The sequence below is a fragment of the Convolutriloba macropyga genome, chromosome 1, assembly GCF_964194025.1.
Source record: "Convolutriloba macropyga chromosome 1, txConMacr16.3, whole genome shotgun sequence".
Classification (NCBI taxonomy): Eukaryota; Metazoa; Xenacoelomorpha; order Acoela; family Convolutidae; genus Convolutriloba; species Convolutriloba macropyga.
In genome coordinates this window covers 2,080,923-2,094,377 of record NC_134468.1, presented here as the reverse complement: position 1 = coordinate 2,094,377, position 13,455 = coordinate 2,080,923, and the positions used below count along the sequence as shown (strand labels likewise).

General features: G+C 34.9%; 1 protein-coding gene and 1 long non-coding RNA gene across 3 annotated transcripts in view; one reads left to right on the top strand and one right to left on the bottom strand.

Annotated features, from left to right (window-relative positions):
* LOC142357107 (uncharacterized) overlaps positions 1 to 13,455 on the top strand; it is a 36,458-nt gene that overhangs the window by 8,250 nt on the left and 14,753 nt on the right. The gene's annotated exons all lie outside the window — the stretch shown is intronic.
* On the bottom strand, positions 8,776 to 9,864 carry LOC142344732 (uncharacterized). Its single transcript, XR_012759275.1, has 2 exons — positions 9,788 to 9,864; positions 8,776 to 9,649 (listed from the first exon to the last, which is right to left on the bottom strand). It is a non-coding gene; the product is annotated as an uncharacterized LOC142344732 (long non-coding RNA).

Here is a 13,455-nt window from a genome sequence, read left to right as displayed (position 1 = left end):
AACTTCCCGAAATTTAAAATAAAAGGTCAGAAACAATTCAAAACACGCCATTTTGTGCTTATGAAAATAATATGATCAGCATTTTTATGGAGCATGCGACGAGACGGGCAGTATAGCTGGACTGAACTATCCGCAAACCATAATTTACTAATGATTTCCAAATATTTTGTAAGAAAACCAAAACCTCAAGAACCGACAACAGTTTTATGTATTCTCAGCTCTTATTCCACACGCCTCTACGAGATACCACTTCATGCATTAGCAGTTTCAGAGCTGGATGGCTCTCAATTTTAACACGCCATTTTTATTTCACTGTAGCTTAAATAAACTCAACACTATGATGCATCATATATCTACAACGAATAGATAAGATCTAAGTTGAACAATTTGCAAGACACCTTTACTCTTTTTGATACCTTCAGTTTCCTTCTGAGATCAAGTTTAAAATCAACAGAGTTGAAAAGGAATAGTAATTGTTTCACTCAATTAGCACTAACAATTATTACTGCCCTTCAGAGATGAAAACTGGCATGACATGATTATTATGTTGTCAAGTAACAAAATAGTTGCCATGAAAAAGTTACGACAGTTACATAAGAATTTTTGAAGGATGGTCATAAGCACAATGTCCAAGAAAAAATGTCAGCAAAAGCATTCTTTTGCTCACAGCGAGCAAGTGAAGACGAGTACCAACCGGGCGCATGAAGTTAGGATACGCTGTATTTTCACTAAAAGATAATTCGGCAGGCCATAGTTGAAAGTCAGTCCAAAAATTCGAGCCGAAAAACTAAAAACTGGCTAACTAGACTGAAAGACCAGGATCGAGCCCACAACACGCCTAGAAAATTTAGCACTTAAGCACAAACTTCAGCAGACAGCAATAATCTGGCAAAAAAATTAAAATCACAAGCTGAAATCCAAGCAATTTTCTATTTTACAAAAATTTTGTTCTTGTGGTAGCTTTCAACTATATGATACAGTTTGATTCTGTTTACTTAATCATAAGCTGTTTCTTCCCAGTCGAATTTTGATTTTGCTCCCGAAAACCGTTTAAAACTAATTTTTGTGAGCGGTTGCTCAAGTAGTTTGTGAGCAGATCTAAAACAACTGATAGTGATCCTAGTCCATTAGAACGCAGGGAGAGTAGAACACTTTGATCGATAATATCAGAAGCAGATGATAGATACGAGTCAAATATAGATAACTGATTTACTTCTTCCAAATAAGTTAACATTTTGATACCTTTAGAAGGGGTTTCCATTGTAAGTGATCCTGTAGGCACTTGATTTTTACTTTTCATTTTAAAGGCCCTTCCCCTAAAAGCGTAGTCAAATCGGGGGTCGCAAGTCAAATCCTATGTATAACTACAAATATTGACAATTAAAAAATATAAAAAAGAAATAAGTTTAATAAAACGGCCCCAAGTTTTGTTGATTAAATATAACTTATTTGATAAAAACAAAAATATATAATTAAATCAGGAGGCTCGTTAATGAGCGTTCGCACATGATGTTCCGAACCGCGCTCATCGACATTTCTGACTTAACTGTCTTTTGACTTAAATTTTTGACAAAGAGATAATAAAAATAGTTGTTTCAATTTTAAAAAAAATCGTTACACAACCAAACTAATAATTGAATTAAATAAAGCCATGACTCATTATTCCACACGCCTCCACGAGATACCACTTCATGCATTAGCAGTTTCAGAGCTGGATGGCTCTCAATTTTAACACGCCATTTTTATTTCACTGTAGCTTAAATAAACTCAACACTATGATGCATCATATATATACAACGAATAGATAAGATCTAAGTTGAACAATTTGCAAGACACCTTTACTCTTTTTGATACCTTCAGTTTCCTTCTGAGATCAAGTTTAAAATCAACAGAGTTGAAAAGGAATAGTAATTGTTTCACTCAATTAGCACTAACAATTATTACTGCCCTTCAGAGATGAAATCTGGCATGACATGATTATTGTTGTCAAGTAACAGAATAGTTGCCATGAAAAAGTTACGACAGTTACATAAGAATTTTTGAAGGATGGTCATAAGCACGATGTCCAATAAAAAATGTCAGCAAAAGCATTCTTTTGCTCACAGCGAGCAAGTGAAGACGAGTACCAACCGGGCGCATGAAGTTAGGATACGCTGTATTTTCACTAAAAGATAATTCGGCAGGCCATAGTTGAAAGTCAGTCCAAAAATTAGAGCCGAAAAACTAAAAACTGGCTAACTAGACTGAAAGACCAGGATCGAGCCCACAACAGGCCTAGAAAATTTAGCACTTAAGCACAAACTTCAGCAGACAGCAATAATCTGGCAAAAAAATTAAAATCACAAGCTGAAATCCAAGCAATTTTATATTTTACAAAAATTTTGTTCTTGTGGTAGCTTTCAACTATATGATGCAGTTTGATTCTGTTTACTTAATCATAAGCTGTTTCTTCCCAGTCGAATTTTGATTTTGCTCCCGAAAACCGTTTAAAACTAATTTTTGTGAGCGGTTGCTCAAGTAGTTTGTGAGCAGATCTAAAACAACTGATAGTGATCCTAGTCCATTAGAACGCAGGGAGAGCGGAACACTTTGATCGATAATATCAGAAGCAGATGATAGATACGAGTCAAATATAGATAACTGGTATACTTCTTCCAAATAAGTTGACATTTTGACACCTTTAGAAGGGGTTTCCATTGTAAGTGATTCTGTAGGTACTTGATTTTTGCTTTTCATTTTAAAGGCTCTTCCCCTAAAAGCGTAGTCAAATCGGGCGTCGCAAGTCAAATCCTATGTATAACTACAAATATTGACAATTAAAAAATATAAAAAAAGAAATAAGTTTAATAAAACGGCCCCAAGTTTTGTTGATTAAATATAACTTATTTGATAAAAACAAAAATAAATAATTAAATCAGGAGGCTCGTTAATGAGCGTTCGCACATGATGTTCCGACCCGCGCTCATCGACATTTCTGACTTAACTGTCTTTTGACTTAAATTTTTGACAAAGAGATAATAAAAATAGTTGTTTGAATTTTAAAAAAAATCGTTACACAACCAAACTAATAATTGAATTAAATAAAGCCATGACTCATTATTCCACACGCCTCCACGAGATACCACTTCATGCATTAGCAGTTTCAGAGCTGGATGGCTCTCAATTTTAACACGCCATTTTTATTTCACTGTAGCTTAAATAAACTCAACACTATGATGCATCATACATCTACAACGAATAGATAAGATCTAAGTTGAACAATTTGCAAGACACCTTTACTCTTTTTGATACCTTCAATTTCCTTCTGAGTTTAAAATCAACAGAGTTGAAAAGGAATAGTAATTGTTTCACTCAATTAGCACTAACAATTATCACTGCCCTTCAGAGATGAAAACTGGCATGACATGATTATTATGTTGTCAAGTAACAGAAAAGTTGCCATGAAAAAGTTACGACAGTTACATAAGAATTTTTGAAGGATGGTCATAAGCACGATGTCCAATAAAAAATGTCAGCAAAAGCATTCTTTTGCTCACAGCGAGCAAGTGAAGACGAGTACCAACCGGGCGCATGAAGTTAGGATACGCTGTATTTTCACTAAAAGATAATTCGGCAGGCCATAGTTGAAAGTCAGTCCAAAATTTCGGGCCGAAAAACTAAAAACTGGCTAACTAGACTGAAAGACCAGGATCGAGCCCACAACGGGCCTGGGAAAATTTAGCACTTAAGCACAAACTTCAGCAGACAGCAATAATCTGGCAAAAAAATTAAAATCACAAGCTGAAATCCAAGCAATTTTCTATTTTACAAAAATTTTGTTCTTGTGGTAGCTTTCAACTATATGATGCAGTTTGATTCTGTTTACTTAATCATAAGCTGTTTCTTCCCAGTCGAATTTTGATTTTGCTCCCGAAAACCATTTAAAACTAATTTTTGTGAGCGGTTGCTCAAGCTTTGTGAGCAGATCTGAAACAACTGATAGTGATCCTAGTCCATTAGAACGCAGGGAGAGCAGAACACTTTGATCGATAATATCAGAAGCAGATGATAGATACGAGTCAAATATAGATAACTGATTTACTACTTCCAAATAAGTTGACATTTTGACACCTTTAGAAGGGGTTTCCATTGTAAGTGATTCTGTAGGCACTTGATTTTCACTTTTCATTTTAAAGGCCCTTCCCCTAAAAGTGTAGTCAAATCGGGGGTCGGAAGTCAAATCCTATGTATAACTACAAATATTGACAATTAGAAAATATAAAAAAAGAAATAAGTTTAATAAAACGGCCCCAAGTTTTGTTGATTAAATATAACTTATTTGATAAAAACAAAAATATATAATTAAATCAGGAGGCTCGTTAATGAGTGTTCGCACATGATGTTCCGAACCGCGCTCATCGACATTTCTGACTTAACTGTCTTTTGACTTAAATTTTTGACAAAGAGATAATAAAAATAGTTGTTTCAATTTTAAAAAAAATCGTTACACAACCAAACTAATAATTGAATTAAATAAAGCCATGACTCATTATTCCACACGCCTCCACGAGATAAAACTTCATGCATTAGCAGTTTCAGAGCTGGATGGCTCTCAATTCTAACACGCCCTTTTTATTTCACTGTAGCTTAAATAAACTCAACACTATGATGCATCATATATCTACAACGAATAGATAAGATCTAAGTTGAACAATTTGCAAGACACCTTTACTCTTTTTGATACCTTCAGTTTCCTTCTGAGATCAAGTTTAAAATCAACAGAGTTGAAAAGGAATAATAATTGTTTCACTCAATTAGCACTAACAATTATTACTGCCCTTCAGAGATGAAAACTGGCATGACATGATTATTATGTTGTCAAGTAACAGAATAGTTGCCATGAAAAAGTTACGACAGTTACATGAGAATTTTTGAAGGATGGTCATAAGCACGATGTCCAATAAAAAATGTCAGCAAAAGCATTCTTTTGCTCACAGCGAGCAAGTGAAGACGAGTACCAACCGGGCGCATGAAGTTAGGATACGCTGTATTTTCACTAAAAGATAATTCGGCAGGCCATAGTTGAAAGTCAGTCCGAAAATTCGGGCCGAAAAACTAAAAACTGGCTAACTAGACTGAAGGACCAGGATCGAGCCCACAACGGGGTTTCCATTGTAAGTGATTCTGTAGGCACTTGATTTTTACTTTTCATTTTAAAGGCCCTTCCCCTAAAACAGTAGTCAAATCGGGGGTCGCAAGTCACATCCTATGTATAACTACAAATATTGACAATTAAAAAATTGAAAAAAAGAAATAAGTTTAATAAAACGGCCCCAAGTTTTGTTGATTAAATATAACTTATTTGATAAAAACAAAAATAAATAATTAAATCAGGAGGCTCGTTAATGAGCGTTCGCACATGATGTTCCGACCCGCGCTCATCAACATTTCTGACTTAACTGTCTTTTGACTTAAATTTTTGACAAAGAGATAATAAAAATAGTTGTTTGAATTTTTAAAAAAATCGTTACACAACCAAACTAATAATTGAATTAAATAATGCCATGACTCATTACAACGAGATCTGCATTGAAAAGACTACGAGAAAAAAAACAACACAGCAGATGAGATTTTTTTATGAGACTAGGTAACACGAAATTCAAAAATCAATTAACCTTTTTAAACCAAATAAACTCAAGTCTTAAAAACCATTAGCTTTTAATGAAATAATTCTTGACGAATGCACTAAAAAGTCAGAGTGAAACCAAGAGAACCTGCCTTTGGTTAGACTAAGCCATAGGAACGGACTATAGATGCAGAAAAACTCAAAAAATTACGAACAAAAAATCGCAAACATTGCGAAAACACAAATTAGTGAAGCCATTAAAATTATTGGCTATTATCTGAAAATTAAGTATTTTAATTTCAATTTACACTAATTCAGCTAAAGTTACACTGAATGAATAAATAGGTTCAATTTAGCCACATTTGAAAACCATTGGGTTCTCTTGTTACGCGATCGTGCTGAAGCAGGAGAAAAAGAAACAAATACACCTCTCAAATAAATTTTTAAGAAAGCGCATTTTGTCCAACAAACAAAACATGAGTTACGTCATAATATCAGTAAACACGTTAAGTTTTAAATTACAGGGAATTGCATGGGAGTTCTCAATGATGAGACAGTTACAAGTTGACGATATTAACAACAAAAACTGAAAAAACCTTAAAATCTTAAAATTTATAATATAATCTTTAAGACTATTCGCTATAAAGTGACTAATTCGGGTAACATTTTTCAATCAATCCTCAATTACAAGCTTTTGAGACCGGTCAGCATTTTACGGCTAGCTAAAGAATAAGAAAAGGCTAACATAACAAATTCAAAAAAAATGAGCGAGAGAAGTGCCGAAGCCATTAAAAAATGATCTTTTTCAGATAAAACTTTTCTTCTTTCAATTAATTTTAACAGCAATGGGTACTTTTTTTAACAATTTGACTCCAATGAATCAACAAACATGAACAAATACATTAAAACAACGCCATTAAATTCAATAAATTTCAAGAGAAGCCAATAAATACGCTAAGTTAGCCTCGATGAGACAAAGAGGATGTTTGTCATTCATAACTCATCAATAGGACATTACAAAAGTCATTGACAATGAAAACAACAAACAGGCAAAAGCCAAAAAAAAATCAGTAGAAAAAGTGCAAAAAGGAAAGTGTCGAAGCCATTTAAATCAGTAGCTTTTGACTAGCAGTAAACTTTATGTATGATCCATTGAACGACTGCTCTAAGCCAATGCATCTATCAATATTAGGATAAGGTGTTAAGATTCCAAAAGGAACCAAAATTGCTAAATATCTGGTGCATCGAAGTCATAACACCAATAGTTGAACCGCTAACTAGATTAAATTTTGTTGAAGTAGAGAGGAAGGGTCCAGTCATTACTAAGACTGACTTACAGTTCAGAAAATAAGGGTTAAGATCGTCAATATTAAAAAAATTTTCTCGAAAAATCATTTCTAAAGTCTTAACAGCCATTAAATTCTAGCACTCAACGCAAGTCAATTAAAACGCTCTGTTATCCCTCGATTGGAAGCCAAGGATATCTGGCATGCATAGGTAATCAATAAGACATCACAAAAAGTCTTATGACTATGGAAACAACAACAAATACCGGCAAAAACCCAAAAATTCAGTGGAAAAGTGCGCGAAGAAAGTGTCGAAGCCCTTTACACCATAAGCTTTTCTCTGAAAACGTTATCGATGTTCCATTGCACATATTTTCTAAGCCAATGGGCGATACCAATATCAGGATAATGTGATAAGATTTCAAGAGGGACCAATAATAAGAAAATATCCAAAAAATTTTCAAGAATATTTTGAAATCTTGTGGCATTGAAGTCATAAAAAAATAATTTGAAGAGAAAACCGCAAACCAGATTAATTTTTGTTGCAGTAGAAAGAGAAGGCGTCCTGTCATTACCAAGACTGACTTACAATTCACGAAAATAATTTATGATCGGTTGATGTTAAAAAATTTCTCGAAAAATTATTTTTAAAGTCTTATCAGCAACTAGCTGTCCACTCAAAGCTCTAGATAGGTTCACTTAATGCTCATTACGAAACCTAATTCACTTTAAGTCAACGAGTCTATGTCACAGGACTCCAAACAATTAGTGGAACCCAAAAGGAAAATCAAAATTTCATTTAAAATTACGAAAACTCGACGGGTCGAAGCCAAAAAAAGACACGAGAGAATCCTTGAAAACAAAATTTTTGTTCATTGGGCTTCATTAGACTATCAATCATGTTTGTCATTAACGGAACCTCGTTATGAAAAGTGACTAGTCTCTAGGTGACTTAAGAAAACGAAAAAAAATATGAAAAGTTTTCTAAAAAAAGAGCTATCAAATACAATTTCAATTTTTTGATAGTTAACTTCCCTAGGAGACAGGAACTAGTCTTTTTATCACCCTTCGTCTATAAGGCAATCAAAATTGATTCTTTTTGAGGCGTGAATTGTAATTTTGAATCAATATTTTTATAAAAAATGTCTTTTATAAAAAAGACATTTTTATATTTCATAAAAATATATAATTTTATATATTCTGTTATATTTTATTGTCTCTTATATTGTCACTTATATTTTATTAAAAATTTGAAGAAAACTTACACCAAAAGTGGGCAAAATCATGTCAAATATCATGTGTTCAAACAAAACTTGAATCCTCGATAACTCCTCGAAAAAACGAAATTTAAAAATTCTTTTTAGTTTCGAATTCTAATCTGGACGAGCTTTTTAATGATACCACTCACATTTCTCTACGATGAATATATCGATCGTCAAAAATTGTCTGAATAAAAAAAACCCATTTGAAAGTATAGTTCCTCCCCCCACAATTGGGGTCGGAACAATTAAGGTCAAAACTTATAAGCGTATAGATTATAAACATTTCTTCCCTTTCCTCACGGATTTCAAACGAATTAAAACGTCCCCCTAATAGAATGGCCTCGCAGGAGTTATCCACTAGCGATCGGTTTTTGAGGGATTTGAATCCCCACAGGCATAGTTTGCACCTTTGCATGCGCGCAAAAATGACAGCCGTTCGAATATAGTTAGGCCTGTAGTTCGATAGACTTTTTCAATAAGGGCCTGACAATACTTTAATCAGATCTGTTTTTCTATAATATCATTTTCTGACGTCTGATCATCTGAGTACTGCACGGAACGGAATCAGTTAACGCAACAAGTTCTCGCTAGTCTCACCTCAAGAGCAGAAAATAAAAATCAACACAGAACAAAGAATTAATTAATTTATCACAGTACCAAAATAGATCAAAATATATTCATATTACTAATTAACTACTTTCGTACATCCTTTGAGTCATCTGATATAAATTTAACCATTTCCTGCAGCATATTTCAGTCAAGGATACATTGTAGCTTCAGAAATGACAGCCACTCCAATTACCCTCTTGATCAAATCAGTCCTCTCTCCTATCGAGTTAAGGCTTTCCACTGCCCTTCGTCTTCATTAGTCAAGCATACCCAAGAAATGTTGTGATGTTCATCAAGTAAGTAATGGTAAAAATTTGGTCTGAATCATTTGGTAGTTCATGTTACTGAACAAAATCCCCGCAAAGGAATCGCAGTAATCTCGAGCACCGAATCTGGATAGTTCAGGAAACTTCATCACTTGATCCCTTCACGTTGTTGTTCTCCACGAAACTTGTCGGTTCTATTCTTAGGCAGTTCAAGTAGTTCGCAACTTCTGTTCTGACCCTCGTAGTCTGGAGGTATCAACGTTCTAATCTGTTCATCCTTCATGAATTTTGCAGAAAGAAGTAGATCATTATGCTGCAGAAACATAGGCAGAGGCAATATGTTGATTATCCGCAGGTGCTGTACATAGGGTTGTATTGTTTCAAGCTATCCACCGGACCACGCTTTTCTGAAATCTTTTGAGAGACGTCATCTCAGTTCTCCAAGAAACGCAGTGAAATCCATACGTGAGAAATGGGATCAGCTAAGATTTGTAAAGGCCCAGTTTTGCTGCCATTTTGGGCTCATATGAAACAATTCTCCCGAGAAGATGAAAGACACTTCGCTTTCTTCGGTCTAGTTTCAATATGGGTGTGTCAGCTTATGTCAGCACGAAAAACGACCTGAAAATTATTGAGAGTGTACAAAAGAAAACCTCGAAATGGATTTTAAGATACTGTCCCATTGGCTATAAAAAAAAGACTCCAGAAATTGAAGCTACTTCCTGTGTCGCTCTATCATGAGCTACATGTTCTACTAACCTTTATTTCAACGAAAAGTTTCGGCTAGACTGGAAATCCAAAGTGGAAATTGTAAAGATTAATAAGAAGGTCATCAGTACAATACAAGTGCAAAGAAATGAAAGAGGAGCAAGCAAGAAGGAGACTTTTGGCTTCGAGCCACGACTTTCGCTAACCTCTTTGGACAGTATTTCGGTGTGGATGTGGCCAAGCTTTGCAGTTACAAGACGAAACTTTCGACGGCGTATCTGAGCTATTTCAACCGCAGTTTTAACGAGATGGACATGTGTTCCTGGCGATTGACATGCAACTGCGCTGATTGTAGAAACATCAAAAAAAAACTCGAACTGAATGACTGTTAAATTTGATTTGGGAACTTAAAAACTTCTCTTGCTTATTCCCTAAATCTTGTGTTAATATTATTAACAAGTTGAACTTGAGCAAGTTAACTTGGATGAAGGTGATTCAACACACTGTTCGCTCGGAAGCCATAATCACTCCTTGCTTTCGCAGTTAAGACCTTCGGAATCTTACACGTGATAGGCCAGTGAGCAGCAAAACATTAGCAGTGTAAGACTTTATTGTGAAAGAAACCGACTTGTCAAATTAAAATTATTTCCGATATTAAAAACAAACGTTTTCGAACTTTACGTTCATCGTCAGGTTAAAACTGTTTTACAAATTGTTAAAAGATAAAAATGAATATGTATTTACATTTGTCTGAGACCACACTTAAAACAATTCTAGGAACTATTCTAAGAAATTCAACCAAAATTTTTTCCTTATATACAATATTTAGCCTATTTACAACTCATATTTACATCTGTTATCGACTTATTTAAAAACATTCCTATTCCTGATTTTTCGATTTTGGCCATGTTATTGTATTTTTAAGGCTATTCCGAATTTGCCCTAAACTTAAGTATCCCTCTTGTGGAGGTTTTGCAAATTTCGTTTTGTCATGAACAAAATGTTATTTGCCCTATTTATCCTCATCTAGTCAAAATTATAATTTGAACTAATAATTTAACGTGAGCTCCCGCCCCCTATATTCATCGCGTGTGTTTAGTGCCGACTTCAGCTTGCTGATGCATATAGCTTCAATAAACATTAGTTTTTCTAGAGTCCGACAGGCGTCCAGAATTTTCCATTCAATGTCATTCGTGGCGCCACGACATTCAACAGATTTTTACCCACCTGTGAATCTTTCTTTTGATGTTCTGTTATCCTTGTGGTAATATGCCGGCTTGTTTGCCCAACATAGTTGGATCCCATCCATTACATTTAATCTCATATACCACGTGGGATTTCAGGTCTCTATCGAAAGATGATTTGATTATAAAACTTGATTGCTTTTGAGGCATCAAATATCAGCCTGAAAATATAATGGCAGGAACCTGATGTTTAATAGCCTCATACGTGTGTACTCTCTTTTTATGCAACAGATCCAAAGAATGCCCTTAATCCGAATTCGTTCGAGATCACAAATGACTTCAACCTAAATGTATATCTTAATCCGTGTCGGAAAAGGGCAACAACGGATCGCTATGAAAGCCACAACATCCATCTGTAACCAAAACGTAGCCCGTGTCATTAAACAATTAACACAAGATCAAATCCCGTGGTCAAAGCAACAATTTACACAAAACACAACTCGAGATAGAGACAATTCCTTTGATGATATTGTATGTACGACGAAATCAACAAGCGGAGAACTGCTCGAAGTTAAGGCATTGCATTGCCGTTTGCATCTACATTAGAAAATTTAGATACAAACGGCGAATTGCTTTTTCTTGACATGTATGTGTTAAACTTGAATTCTATGTTAGCAAGGAAAAAAGTTTCATGCAGACGGTACCGTAAGCCTAAAGATAGCTTTAAATTTCGGAACTTTCGTAGTTGTGCCGCATTGCAACATAAGGAAAATATTGTGAAAGGCACGGTGCATAGGATTCTTTGTTGCACGAGTAATTGGAAAAGTTTTGACGAGGCACTTACAAAAGACTAGAATATATGGTTGAAGCATCAGTACCTCGAAATTTGGACTGTGAAAATTGCAAACAAACATCTCGAAACGCTTGTTGTCGGGAAACAGAAAAGCTGACAAACAGAGAAAAAAACATATAGCATTGGAGAAAAATAGTCGAGCGGAAATCCCAACTTTTTATGCATCACATAGGCAGTTTAAGCGTGCGATTGAAACAAAAACTACAAAAATATATCGCTTAAATATTATGTTGGCTAGAAGAGTGAAATTTTGCTTGACTTCGCTTACGAGTTTCGGTAAAAATCTGAAATCTTAGGTTTTATCCAGATCAAAAATCTGAAATCTCGGATGAAATGTCTTGTAGTGGTTGTGAATCCCCCTATGCTGTCAAACATGCCACCATATTACCACGAGGTTGACAGAGCACAAGAAACTTGACTCAGTGGTCGTGCAGCAAGGTAGCGACTGCTGTGGATCGTCAAAGATTTGTAATTGGCGTTTCAATGATCAGTACAGAGACACTACAAAACTGATCACGTGGAGGTATTGCACATAAGGCAACAAAAACCAAGTCCCCACAGACGCAATCAAAACTGGGCGCGAGAGCTGAAACTCAAGTATTAGGTTAAAATGTAGGTTGGCTTAATCGGAAAAATTTCAACAAAGAATATGCGCAAAATACAAGAAATCACCATAATTTCGAAAAACAGTCCCTCAAAAACTCAAAAGTGATAAACTTGTAACACGTTTTGAGGGATTCAAAGATTTTTGAAAGTTTTAAAAACCTCGATTTAAACAAGTTAACAAATCCAAATATCTCAATAATTTTTAACTTTAATTTTTCAACTTAAAATTTTATGGTTAATGTAGATATATGAAAGGCGAAAAAGGAGATTTAGAGTGAAAAAAACCTATAAAAAGTTGTAGCCGATTTAAAAACTTAAGAGTTTTAGCACCACCTTGCATGGTGGACATGCAATTATACGGCTTCTGGAGGACCAGATTCAACAAAACTTTGTTCTGCGTGAAATTTATTATATTCGACCGTCATGCATGAAGGAACCCAACGAAGCATACAAATTTCGCGAGGCAATTTTAAATTTAAAAAATTACAACAAATTTTGGAAACTGAAAAAAGTAGTGTTTTCTTGCATGGGAGGCAGCGCAGTGTCCACTGCAAACCAAACCATACAGAAACCAGCAACAAAAACTTATGAAATAAATGACACATACTGAAACGCAACACTACAAAATCAGACAAAGATGAGTTTCACACTCATAGGCAGCTCACTTGTATGTCAGAGGCTGCCGTTATACAGCACCTTAATTTTTTCTAAGGTATTTTCAATTTTTTTTTACAAAAAAGTATAAAGTTGAGATTCAACGAATGGACGGAACAGTGAACACCCACTAATAAACATTATAGCAGCCTATTTGAGTTTACCACAAAATGCAATGAACTTCAAACGTACACCAATATGCTATGCTGTAAGCGCAGCATTAAAAATTTGAAATGAAACTGTACTAATTAGGTTTCTAGATTCCCCTCTAACGCAAGAAGACAATGAGTATTATTAATCTCAGATACATGTTTAATACACCGGCATTCTCTGAGACAGAAATTGGTGCTGCGTAGGAGTGTGACACTTTTTTTACGCATTTACGTTTTTTGGTCCTAGTATACACCGTCCTTCTTTCAGAC